The sequence below is a fragment of the Podarcis liolepis genome (genome assembly GCF_965112155.1).
Source record: "Podarcis liolepis genome assembly, chromosome: 8".
Lineage (NCBI taxonomy): Eukaryota > Metazoa > Chordata > Lepidosauria > Squamata > Lacertidae > Podarcis > Podarcis liolepis.
The window spans coordinates 13,243,075-13,256,846 of NC_139560.1; the positions used below are offsets into that span (position 1 = coordinate 13,243,075).

The 13,772-nt window shown below is 48.2% G+C and overlaps 1 long non-coding RNA gene across 1 annotated transcript; it reads left to right on the top strand.

The window, feature by feature from the left end:
- The first annotated feature begins 6,735 nt into the window (after positions 1-6,735).
- LOC310713267 lies at positions 6,736-12,258 on the top strand. The gene is made up of 3 exons (XR_014529168.1): positions 6,736-6,799; positions 8,460-8,512; positions 12,220-12,258. It is a non-coding gene; the product is annotated as an uncharacterized lncRNA (long non-coding RNA).
- The last annotated feature ends 1,514 nt before the right edge of the window (positions 12,259-13,772 follow it).

Sequence of the window (13,772 nt, forward strand, 5' to 3'; positions counted from 1 at the left end):
ATGGTTGGACAGTGTTCTCGAAGCTACCAACTTGAGTTTGACCAGGCTGCGGGAGGCAGTGGAAGACAGGAGTGCCTGGTATGCTCTGGCCCATGGGGTCACGAAGAGTCAGACATGACTAAACGACTAAACAACAACAACAAACTTAGGTCCATTAACTTCAGTGGGTCTGATTAATAGCTGGCTACAAGCCATCAGTTCCTTTCCTGCCTTTGCTGGCCCCAGGGGTTGGGGAATGGTCTCCTGGAGTAACTTCTGAACTTTTAGAATGTAATTATGGAAGTGTCTGGTTCTTCTTTTGCTCTGCTGCATTACTTTGGTGTTACTAGTCAGTTAGTCAGATATGGCTGGTGTTAGTATGACTACCTTGTTTGCTGCGCCCTGAATCCCAAGCTCATCTTTTATAGAGAATGTCAGTTTGTAAAAAACTATTTGAGTTCCACCGAGATTAGAGAAGCCATAAAACAGGATCATTATCATAATCCTGTTGCATTATTGAACACTGAAGTAAGGGCCTAGAGAATATGCAGGCATATTTGTGGAATGACCTTTCCAAAGCAGACCCTGACCTTCCAGATAGCTACGTAGTGAATATTAAACAAGCCCTTAAAAGTTTTAGGGGCTGATGAATTGGCAGCTTGGTCCTCACTACTTCTCTGGGCAGACTGGAACCACCTCTTCTGAACAGAAAGAAAACCAGGGTTGCAATATTTAGTGGACTAATCAGTTGCACAAATTGATTAAAAGCATTTGGATGGATGTGGCAAGCAACCCTATGCACAAACAGCTGGCATAAAGCAAGTCAGATAGCATGAACTGGTTGGATGCAGAGGAACGGTGGAAGGAACCAACTGGGAAGGGAAGAAGCCTCAGAGCCAAGGGATTGGTGGTGGGACAATGATGAGTGGTCACAGAGAGGATCAGGAGAAGACTGGAAGAATGAGGTGTTGGCGGCACTAGCTGGGGATGCCCCAAGGGAACCCCCAGGGGAAGAAGGCTCAGAGCCAGGGGATTCCTGGTGGGACAAAGATGGGTGGTCAGAGGGAAAAGAGGGAGCAGACTGGGAGGAGGAGGAGATGTTGGAAGCGGAAGAGGCAACAGGGTTTAGTGAGCAGGAAGAGGCTGGGGCAGAGAGCAGTCCAGAATCAGAAGCCTCGTGTTCAAGATACAGAGTGGAGGCAGGCTACTGAAGAAGCCAGGGAAGCTCTCCCTCCTGCTGTGACCAACTCCCCTTTTCAATGGTCTCCTAGAACACAGAGAAGAATGAAGAGGGTGGAGCAAAGAGAGACAAAACGAAGGAGCCTTAGGCTGCTTGGGAAAACCCCCAGAGAGGAGGGGACTTGGGAAGGCAGAGACCTTCAGTCCTCACAACTGCCTCATTGGGGCAAGACCTACTGCAGAGCTTTCCAGACCTTTCATGTTGGTGGCACACTTTTTAGACATGCATCATTTCACGAAACAGTCACAGGATAACAGGGCTTCATGAGAATCTGTGGCAGAGAGAAGTCCAGGATCAGGGTCAGAAGCTGAAGTAGGAGAGTGGGATGAAGGGAGGCCAAAAGGCAAAGATAAGTCCAGCTGATGAAGAGTCATGGGTGTCTCCCCCTCCTGCTGCAACAAGCTCTCCACCTGCCTTGTCTTCCGGAACCAGAAGAGGCATGAAAAGAGTGGATGGGAGGTTGGCTGCATGCAGGTGTAGTCTCTGATTCTTGGAAAAAAGCCCTGAGTAAGAAGGACTTTCAGACTCGGCAACTGAGTTTCATGGAGGATGACCACCAGGAATGAACAAAACAAAAAAATTCCTTCCAGTAGCACCTTAAAGACCAACTAAGTTAGTTATTGGTATGAGCTTTCGTGTGCAAGCACACTTCTTCAGATACACTGAAACAGAAGTTGCCAGATCCTTCTATATAGTGAGAAGGTGGGGAGGGGTATTACTCAGAAGGGTGGTGGGAATGGGTGATTGGCAGATAGCTGAGATGAGCCTGTTGACGACTCTTAACGACTGCAATAGGTCTTACAGGAAAAAGCAAGGGGTGAGAAGGTGAGAAATGGCTTTGTCATGTATAATGAGATAAGAATCCAATGTCTTTGTTCAGGCCAGGTCTCTCCATGGTTTTAAGTTTGGTAATGAGTTGTAATTCAGCAGCTTCTCTTTCCAGTCTATTTCTGAAATTCCTTTGTAGTAAAACAGCTACTTTGAGATCTTGTATAGAATGTCCTGGGAGATTGAAGTGTTCTCCTACTGGTTTCTCTGTCTTGTGATTCTTGATGTCAGATTTGTGTCCGTTTATTCTTTGGCGTAAGGTTTGGCCTGTTTGTCCAATATAGAGAGCTGAAGGACACTGTTGGCATTTGATGGTGTTTTGACTATGGCAGACCAACACGGCTACCTATCTGCACCAGGAATGAGTTGTTCTTCTCATTAGTCCTGATGCTCAATTAAGTCTGTGGAGATCATGGTATTTTTTCCTAATGAAGAGTTAACTCCATCTTTGAACTGTGGGATTACTGACTGGCAGGCTCGTGTGACACCAGGGTAGGTTAAGCCGGTGTAAAGTTACACCTGAGCCAAACCCTGCTTGGCAACAAGACTGCAGCTGCCAATCTGCCTAACCCTTGCAGAGAGGGGGAAGAAAAGCCTTTAAAATAAGTGTTCTACGCTAGGTTGCCAGGTCATGTGTGAATGGGCTTGGGATCCGGCCTACATAAGTTCCCCTCACAGTTCTCAGATCAACCCCTCTTCCCAGATAACTCTGGGAATTAGAATCATGGAATTGTAGAGTTGGAAGGGACCATGAGGGTCATCTTAATCCAACCCCTTGCAATGCAGGAATCTTTTGCCCAATGTGGAACTCGAACCCACAACCCTGAGAGTAAGAGCGCTCTTGTGCTCTACCGACTGAGCCATCCCAGAACTGCAGCCCTGTGAGGGGCTCTCCTAGCAACTCTTGCACCCTTGACAGACTACAATTTATAGGGTGCTTGTGGTGGGATAATGTGGCCTGAAACTGCTTTAAATGCAGCATATTGCAGAAATGGGGCCTTTGTGACTGGGCTGCGTTGTGCAGAGTGGCCCAGGATTATGGAAGATGCCACGTTCAGTGCTGTGTGCTCACTTATCATCATTCATCTTCATTCCTTTTCCACAGTTGACATTACTATTGCCACTAAGGGGAGCTGATACCTTCCTTCCAGCTTCGGGGGAATGTGGTCAATGAGATGGAAAACACCTGATTGCCCATGATCGAAACCAGCGTTTATTCATGTCTGAGCCCTAATAAATGACTCATCGGACAAAGCTGGTGTTCAGCCTGCAGCTTGGTGGAGCAGACTCTTTATCCTTTTTCTGCCAAAAACACCAGTCAGAAAAGAGACACCGTCTTTTCTTGATCATAAGGTATGCTAACCTTTGCATTGCTTGGAACTCAACGAGGCAGGCTGAGGGGGAAATCGTGGCTGTCTGTACAAAAGGGTGTTGGTTTCTTTAAAACTCAATCAATTGGTTTAAAATAAGGCGGTAAATTGGTAGAGATATGCAAACTGCTCAGCGCTAGGGGTAGCAGAGGCAGCACACTTTCACAGAAAGGAAGTGTAGTTCTGCGGAATCCTTTTCCTGTGGGTTTGTTTTTTACATATATATACCAGCAGTGGGTGACTTCAGGTGCACGGAAAAAGGAGCTTTTAATTAACCATTTCCTTCCCAGCTGTTTGCTTGACATCATAACTCTGTTCCAGGTGCTTTTCTCCTCAAGAAGGAAAAATATATATACAGGATGCTTATCCTTTTCTCTCTGGGAGAGAAAAACAGCTGGGGAAAAGAGGCAATCTGTTGGGTAGACTTTTAGGACTGTTATGTACTGAGTTGAATAGGATCCAAACTGCAGCAGTCTGATTGGTCCTAGAACAATAAGTTTCAGAATGCAGCAGTCTGATTGGTCCTAGAACAATACAGCAGTATGATTGGTTGGCAGGAACCACCCAATCATGCTCCAGATAGAAGTGAATCCACAACCTGATTGGCTTACAGTAGAATTCCGGAATTAGCCAATCATGTGCAGCCCATTGTGTAAATAATGTATATAAAGCAGATACTTTGAGGGGACTTTCATTCATTCCTCCTCACCACTATGAGCTGAATAAAGAGCATGAAATGACTTTGCGACTCCGAGTATATTTCACTGGCGATGAAGGTGGGATCCCACTGAGCTGACTGCCACACACAGCACCGCAGCACCGCCACCTGCCACACCGCTGCCTTGCACAGTGTATCCAGGCTTCAGCTCCGTGACACAAGGAACTCAGAATGGCAACCAACAGCAGCTTCTCGCCATTCAACCCAGCATCTGGAGACTGGGAAGTGTACGCCTCCCGTTTCACCTTCCTCCTAGAAGCCAAGGGGGTCACCGACAAAGAAGACGCCAAGAAGAGGGCGATATTCTTCAGCGTCTGCGGAGAGGAGACGTTTGAAATCTCCCGGGCTCTCCTTGCGCCTGAAGACGTCGCTACTGTTCCATACAAAACAATAATGGAACAGCTGAAGGGGCACTTTTCGCTGCAGTCCTCAGTGGTGGCTCGTCGAAATGCCTTCTACGCAAAGCGGCAAGCCCCTGGGGAAACCATAACTGGGTTTGTGACCTCTCTCCGCCAAGCCGCCCAGTTCTGCAACTTCTCAGAGCTGGAGAACATGCTTCGTGACCGCCTCGTCGGTGGCCTGAAGGATGAGAAGCTGCAACGACGCCTCTACGCTAAGAAGGACCTAACGTTCCAGGTTGCTCTGGAGGAGGCCCTGGCAACGGAAGCTGCCGAGAGGTTGACGCAAGAGGCACGGCCGAGCCTGCCATCCCAACCGAGGGTCCACCACGAAGACCTCACCGACAACTCAGGATCTGACAGGGAGGAGGTGCACCGAGTACAGCAGCGCACTCAAGCAGTCCACATACCACAGCTGCCTCGACGAGAAGGAGGGAACTGCGCAAGCTGTGGGGAAAGTCATGAGAGGAGGACCTGCCGTTTCCGCAATGCAGAGTGCAGGCAGTGCAGAAAATTGGGACACATCGCGCGGGTGTGTCGAGCTCGGCCCACCCGACGCCAGGCATCAGATGACCAATCCAAGAGCCCCAGGTCCCGGGGCCCAACGCACCAAGGCAACTCTATGGAGCTCACGGACTTCCAGGTATACCAGTTGCCCCACCCCAACGTAGAGAAAATTTATGTAGAGGTACAGATAGAGGGGGGCCCATGCCGCATGGAGCTTGACACGGGTTCAACTCTATCCATAATCTCGGCAAGGACCTTAAGGAAACTGTGTCCTACTGGGGGTCCCAAACTCAGGCCGGCCCCATTCACCCTCTGGGACTTCCAGAAACGTAAGGTCCCCACAATGGGGGTGGGGACCTTCAGGGTGCAATACCGAGGGCGGACGCGGCAACTGGACTTGCTTGTTGTCAAGGGCCCCTACATTAGCTTACTGGGATTGGCATGGTTTGGACCACTGGGGCTAGCTGTCACCAGGGTGAACCACGCTAGCTTACAAGTGGACGTGGACTCCATATGCAAAGAATTTCCGGGGATTTTCGATGGGAAATTGGGACAGTATACGCCCCCCATTGCTCTACAGCTTGACCCCGCAGTACGACCGGTCAGGCTCAAGGCCCGCCGGGTCCCGTTCGCCCTGAAACCCCGTACAGACGAGGAATTGGACTGACTCGTGGAGCAAGGAGTGCTGGAGCCGGTGCCTAATGCCCCCTGGGAAACCCCAATCGTCACACCCGTCAAGCATAATGGTTCGGTCCGCATCTGCACAGACTACAAATGTACCATAAACAAGGCCCTCACGGCCCACGCATACCCAGTGCCAGTGGTCAGCCATGTCCTTGCCACCCTGGCTGGGTCGAAAATTTTTGGCAAGCTGGACTTGGCCCAAGCATATCAACAGCTGCCAGTAGATGAGGCCACAGCAAAGGCACAGACAATTGTGACGCACAGAGGAGCGTTCAGGGTAAAGCGGCTGCAATTCGGGGTCAGCGTGGCACCAGGCATATTCCAGAATATAATGGTCTCTCTCCTTAAAGGGATTCCTGGCAAGAACCCACCTTATTTTTTTATGATTGTAAGTTGTTTTAAACTGTTGTTAATGTTTGTGTTTTAGCTGGCTTTTGAAAACCTCCTCCTCCTCTTCTTCTTCCTCCTCCTCCTCCTCCTCCTCCTCCTCCTCCTCTTCTTCTTCTTCTTCTTCTTCTTCTTCTTCTTCTTCTTCTTCTTCTCCTCACAGAGATCCAAAGTCCCCTCCCCACTCATTAATGCAAAGGTCAGCATACCATAATATCAAGAAAAGATAACGCCGCTTTCTGGCTGATGTTTCCTGCCATAAATGAAGCAAGAGCTGGATATCATGGGAATATAGGGTGAACTTAAAAATGGAAAGCGTAATGCTGGTGGTCAACAAAAGAGGTTTAAAGACTGTCTCAGGGCAAATCTAAAAAAAATGTAGTATAAACATTGACAACAGGGAAACACTGGCCTGCGAGCGCTCCAGTTGGAGAACAGCCTTGACCAAAAATGTCATGGGCTTTGAAGAGACTCGAACTCAGGACACAAGAGAGAAACATGCTAAGAGGAAGGAACGCTTGGCAAATCCACACCATGATCAACTCCTGCCCGGAAACCAATGTCCCCACTGTGGAAGACTGTGTGGATCCAGAATTGGCCTCCATAGTCACTTACGGACACATTGGAAGACAATCTTGCTTGGCTACGAGTGATCGCCAAAGAAGAAAAAGAATAGCGTGAAGGTCAGGTAAGAAATAAATAATGATGAAAATAATAGTAAATAATAGTAATTTTGACCAAACAGCAGGGAAAGAAAGGGTTAAATATGTCCCTCCCTCCCTCCCTCATGTTTTTTTTACCCTCCCCACCCAGGTTCTCCACATAATCTGTACCCACCCATAGCTGTTGTACCTGGTAAACGAAAGCTATCGGGGGGGGGGGGATAGCACTGGAAATATGAGTAGAACCTACATCTGTCCTATCCAGTGGAGACTGGCCTATTAGGGCAAGTGGGGCACTGCCCCACCAACTTCAGTCTGTCCTGTGCATAACGTAACGGAGAAGAAGATCATTAATTGGTTCCACCTACCATTGGGATGTGAGTGGTGCTGTGGGTTAAACCACAGAGCCTAGGACCTGCCGATCAGAAGGTCGGCGGTTCGAATCCCCACAACTGGGTGAGCTCCCGTTGCTCAGTCCCTGCTCCTGCCAACCTAGCAGTTTGAAAGCACATCAAAGTGCAAGTAGATAAATAGGTACCGCTCTGGCGGGAAGGTAAACTGCGTTTCCGTGTGCTGCTCTGGTTCACCATGTCATGATGGCCACATGACCCAGAAGCTGTACGCCGGCTCCCTTGGCTATTAAAGCGAGATGAGCGCTGCAACCCCAGAGTCGACCACAACTGGACCTAATGGTCGGGGGTCCCTTTACCTTTACCATTGGTTCTGGTGCCACCTACTGTTGACTTCCCTGCCTTCTGTTCCACCTGTCCCAATGAGCGCCATCCTCTGCACGTCCCCTGGCTCATAGGATATAGGACATATTATTTAGAAGAAGAAAAAATGGGATGTGGGTGGTGCTGTGGTCTAAACCACTGAGCCTAGGGCTTGCTGATCGGAAGGTCAGCGGTTTGAATCCCCATTGCTCGGTCCCTGCTCCTGCCAACCTAGCAGTTCGAAAGCACGTCAAAGTGCAAGTGGATAAATAGGTACAGCTCCAGCAGGAAGGTAAACGTTTCGCCAGAAGTGGCTTAGTCATGCTGGCCACATGACCCGGAAAAACTGTCTGCAGACAAACGCTGGCTCCCACAGCCAGTAAAGTGAGATGAGCAACTCAACCCCAGAGTCGTTGACGACTGGACTTAACTGTCAGGGGTCCTTTACCGTTTTATTTAGAAAAATAATATTGATGTAGATACAGATGTGCATCAAGATTGTTGACAAAAAGGCATTGGCAAGTTGTATCTTGCAGCTCTGAAGCAGACCCTGAAATACTTCTTGATTCAACTCCGAGGTTCTCTGTGCACATAATTTTCACATCTCCACAGAATAACCTGAGTAACTGGAATGTGGTGTGGCCCTTGGGGCAGATAAATCTGTCTGGCAGATCTACTGTGATCTGTGAGGATGCGGAGGATGACTCTGATCCTACAAAGCCAAATCCTACTTTGACAACAGGAGATTTTGAGCAAGTTTCTGAATATATTTTATTGGTCGGAGACTAGTCATTTAGCTTTGCTGAGGTTGCTAAATCCTTGCTCTCACCTGAAAAATTCAAAATGGATTCTGTCCTCCTGATTTAATAGTTCAGTTAGAAATATAATGACAACAACAGCAAAAAATCTATGAAGCCAGAAATGATAATGGCAGGTTTCAATTATTGTGATTGGTTTCTTTTTTCTTTCCCAGACTTGTTCAAGTTCTTCACATCTGAGGAAAACAGAATCTAAAGATATTTCCGTGTAAGTACAGCATGTTCCCCAACTGTATTTTGACAGCTGCCAGGTTTATGAAATTGACAAGTGATGCTAATTACATGCAATTTGAACATGCTGATTAGCAGAAGTGTTTCTCCCCCTCCCCCAATGCATGGTAAATTCCTAGAGTGGCCCTCAGTGATCAACAAATTGCCCCTTAGGGTTAATATGAAGTCTCCACATAGTAAAACACTAGGCATGGTGGTTGGTTGGTGGGGGTATATGGAAAGGAATTGAAAATAAAGCTACCACTATATTAATGTCATTATACAAATCTATGGTATGACTGCAATCGAAATACTGTGCTAGTGGTCACCTCTAAAAGGATATTGTAGAGTTGGAAAAGGTTCAGAAAAAGCAGCTAAAGTTATCAAGGAAATGGAGGAACCATTGTCCTTATCTTCAAAAAAAAGGAAACAAGAAGATCCAAGTACAGTGATACCTCGGGTTACAGACGCTTCAGGTTACAGACTCTGCTAACCCAGAAATAGTACCTCGGGTTAAGAACTTTGCTTCAGGATGAGAACAGAAATTGTGCTCCAGAGGCGTAGCGGCAGCGGGAGGCCCCATTAGCTAAAGTGGTACCTCAGGTTAAGAACAGTTTTAGGTTAAGAACGGACCTCCAGAATGAATTAAATTCGTAACCAGAGGTAACCACTGTAACTTGACACTGATACCAGAAAAGGCTGTGGTACAAATAAGTAAGCAGTCCATGAGCACTTAGAAAAGGATCCCGGGGTTTACTATGATCCAGCATGGGTTACTAAAAAATGCCAGATGAATCTGTTTTCTTTTTCTTTTTGATAGATTTACAAGCTTGGTGGATCAGGGGAATGCTGTGGACATAGTGTATCATGATTTCAGGAAGTCTTTTGACAAAGTCCCCCATGATATTATCACAAGGAAGCTGGTAAAATGAGGGTTGAACAAGGTAACTGTTAGGTTGATTTGTAATAATAATAATAATAATAATAATAATAATAATAATAATAATAATAATAATAATTTTATTTATATCCCACCCTCCCCAGCCAAAGCCGGGCTCAGAGCAGCTAACAACAGTAAAAGTAAGACTGTTTACAGTGGTACCTCGGGTTACAGACGCTTCAGGTTACAGATGCTTCAGGTTACAGACTCCACTAACTCAGAAGTAGTACCTCGGGTTAAGAACTTTGCTTCAGGATGAGAACAGAAATCGTGTGGCGGCAGCAGGAGGCCCCATTAGCTAAAGTGGTACCTCAGGTTAAGAACAGTTTCAGGTTAAGAACAGACATCCAGAATGAATTAAGTTCTTAACCCGAGGTACCACTGTACATAAAATCACAATCAATTAATTAAAATATGTTCTAAAATCAATTCATTCTAAAATCAATTCAGAATCAAATTAATGGCAACCATTGGGCTAGAATTCTATGAGGGACAGAAGGGATAAGCATAACGGACAAGAACTCCCCCTACATATATAAGTGCTCAGTTAGAATCCTTTGTGTGGTGAGTTCCCGCCCTCCCCCCAGTGGAAATAAAGACACATGACACAATTATTAAGGTTAATGGGCTAAATATGGCCACAACTTTATTGGTTACAGGTGATGAAAAGTATTGGCTTAGGCATTGGTCCTAACCGACTATCCGGCTTCAGCCTGTTCACTTGAAGTCTGGGAAGGGTTAACCACCAGTAGGGGGAGTCCTGCTGATGCACATCAACTAGGAACTCCCCCAGGGTCACCGCTAGAGGGGTGCCTTAGGCCCTCACCTCCATAGGCTTCGGACAGGGCCACGCCCCCCGGAATCCTTTATCGGACTACCCTTCAATATGTGGGGCAGGTGATGGCACTTCCTCCGTTCTTCCATCTACAAAACAAAACCAATACCAATGCTGTCAGGGGTACAGGGACAGAGGCACAGGGAAGGCAGGAAATGGAGAGCAATGGAGAGGAATCCCAGGATAGCGAGGAAGAGGATAGCAATGACGCAGGGGATTCCATGAGTCTCTCCAGCGAATCAGAGGATTCCCAGAAGGGGGCGCCTGTGGTAAGGGCAAGGGGAGCCCCAGGGGGAAAGTGTCAGGAGCGGGGGGCCAGCAGGGGACCCCAAAGCGGCAGCTGGGAATCAGGGCCAGCCTCCCCACCAGAGCGCAGCGAAGGAGGGGGAGGTTCCAGTGTGTCAGAGGGAGCAGCTCCGGCGACAGAGAAAGGGGAGGGATCAGAGCAAGCCGTTCTCCCGGAAGGGGAGGAGGGCAGTGAGGGGAGTAGCATAATTGTCAAAAGGAAGGTCAGAGTTTGGGCGCACGCGCCAAGTTCAAATGAGGAGGCGCGCGGAAGAACAGGGAGCCCGGAGGAGGAGGAGCCAGGTCCCAAAGCCCGCAGGAGGGGGGAGGAGCAGTCTGGAGACTCCGCTTCAGGAGAAAGCAGGAGGGGAGGAACCCCGGCGGGCAGAAAGACCCTGCGGAAAAGGAAAGAGAGAAAAAGGTGGAGCAGCGTTAGCTTATTAAACTGGTGTAGGGGAGGGACAGATTCAGAGGGGACTTCTAACGTCTAAGGCTAAGAGACGCGGGGCTGCGCGCCTCGGTTGTGGAACCAATAATGAACTGCAATAAACATCCTTGTATATAAGAAGAACTTGGCGTTGGTCTTTTGTGAGCTGAGACCTGAGGCAGCCCTGACAAATGCCTAACCACCAATGCTAAGAAAGTTGTGACGATTTGTTATGAGGTAGGTGGAAACCAAGTGGCTGGTGCCAATTTGTCAAATGGAAAAATTCCTACCAGGCCCCTCAACGGCGACCAACCAAGGTCCAAGCAAAGTCAAAGGACGAAAACCTTAAAGGGTAGGAGGGTGGGAAAAGCAGGAACAGCTGGCAGGTGGGAAAAGAGGGAGATCCCCGGCTGTGCCTGCGTTAAATAGGGCAGGCCATGCCCCCAGAGCCAGCCGATTGGCTGGCCAGGGGGTTACGCGGCTGGGGATTCCCCCAATCACGCGGGGGCTGGGCTCCAGCAACTGCGTGCGTGGTGGGGGTGTGAAGCCTGCAATCCCACCTCGTCTGCAGGGCGGAAATGGTTTTCCCACACTGTCCAAATACATGGGTGGCAGGGAGGTTGCGAACAACAGCAGAGGAAAGTGAGACCAATCCACACAGCCCCCTCCTTGGAGTTTCACCACATGGGGAGGGAAAGGTTTTCCGACCCTCTGTACAACCACCACTGAATAGCCTCTCATAAAATACAGGAATTAAAATCCATTCATTTCCTTGAAGTTAATATTCCCAAAATTTGTATCTCTTAAACAACAGCACACACAATCCATACCAGACTACAATGATTCAAAAAAGAAACTCTGTACAGTTTGGGGGAAGGTAAACTAGACATACAGTTTATAAAGAAAAGTATTCTAAAAGTGAACTACAGAAGGGGATCATATGATATCAAATTGCTTAATTTCCCCAGGTTTTGTCACATAGCACATTTTCATTAACAGCTAATTTAGATCATATACAAATGGCATACCCAGGCATATCTCAGAATCTTCTTCCCACTAACAAGAAGTGTTTGCCATCTGCTTACTTAATGAATTAATTGTCTGGCCGATACTCAAGAAACCAACTCGATGCTAACTCCACCGGCTATCTACCATCTTGTATCTATTCTTTCCTTTTGGTGTAAGATTGTAAACTGAAGATTGCCTCTCATCTTACAGGAAACTTGGACGACCTCACAGTCCTGGATCCATATGGATATGCTATTAAGACGAGGATCGTTTGGGCTTGTGGGTGAGGGGTACTTACGTATTGTCAAAAGAGGAAACGCATCACCAAAAAAGAAGGCGGGAGAGGGCACATATTTGCATAAGATTTGCATATGGTAACTTATATGTGTAGATGTAAATATTACTGTAATTCAAACAAAAATAGCAGGGGAGACTGTGAGAGAATAGAGGGCAATAGAAAGGGACAGGGGCTGGCTCTACCCATGTTTGGCTCTGATCCTGCCCATTGTTGCCCATAAGGGAATGCAGCTTTTAACAGACATATGAGGTTGCCCGCCCTGTTGTAGCTTGCCTTGTTAACTACCAGTAGAGTTTGTTGTCTCCCACAACTCTTTCTGGGAAATCAGATTATAAAGACTACATGCCACTGTGCTCTGGAGCTGTATTGCAAAAGGAACTGGATCAGTTTTACACCTCCCTGAACTGCCATGTCAACAAAATGATTTCATTTGGGGCCCCACAATTCCATGGCGGTTGGAGGATGGATGGCGGCTAACAGATTGAGGTTGAATTCTGGCAAGACAGAAGTACTGTTTTTGGGGGACAGGGGGCAGGCTGGTGTGGAGGACTCCCTGGTCCTGAATGGGGTAACTGTGCCTCTGAAGGACCAGGTGCGCAGCCTGGGAGTCATTTTGAATTCACAGCTGTCTATGGAGGCGCAGGTTAATTCTGTGTCCATGGCGGCTGTCTACCAGCTCCATCTGGTACGCAGGCTGAGACCCTACCTGCCTGCAGACTGTCTCGCCAGAGTGGTGCATGTTCTAGTTATCTCCCACTTGGACTACTGTAATGCGCTCTATGTGGGGCTACCCTTGAAGGTGACCTGGAAACTACAACTAATCCAGAATGTGGCAGCTAGACTGGTGACTTGGAGTGGCCGCTGAGCCCATATAACACCAGTTCTGAAAGACCTACATTGGCTTCCAGTACATTTCCGAGCAAAATTCAAAGTGTTGGTGCTGACCTTTAAAGCCCTAAATGGCCTCGGCCCAGTATACTAGAAAGAGCGTCTCCACCCCCATCATTGGGGGTGACACTGAGGCCCATCTCCGAGGGCCTTCTGGTGGTTCCCTCCCTGAGAGAAGTGAGGTTGCAGGGAACCGGGCAGAGAGCCTTCTCGGTAGTGGTGCACGCCCTGTGGAACACCCTGCCGTCAGATGTCATTGGAATAAACAACTATCTGACTTTTAGAAGACATCTGAAGTCAGCCCTGTTTAGGGAAGCTTTTAATGTTTGTTGTTTTATTGTGTTGGGACCCACCAGAGTGGCTGGGGAAACCCAGCTAGATGGGTGGGGTATAAATACCGTATTTTTCGCCCTATAGGTTCGCTTGCACTCCAGGGCTTCTTGCAGCTCCGCGCCACCCTCCGGAACCCCGGCGCGAAGCCGCGCGGGGCTCCGGAGGGTGGCGCGGAGCTGCCTGTGCTCCAGGGCTTCCTGCAGCTCTGTGCCATCCTCCGGATCCCGGCGCGAAGCCATGCGGG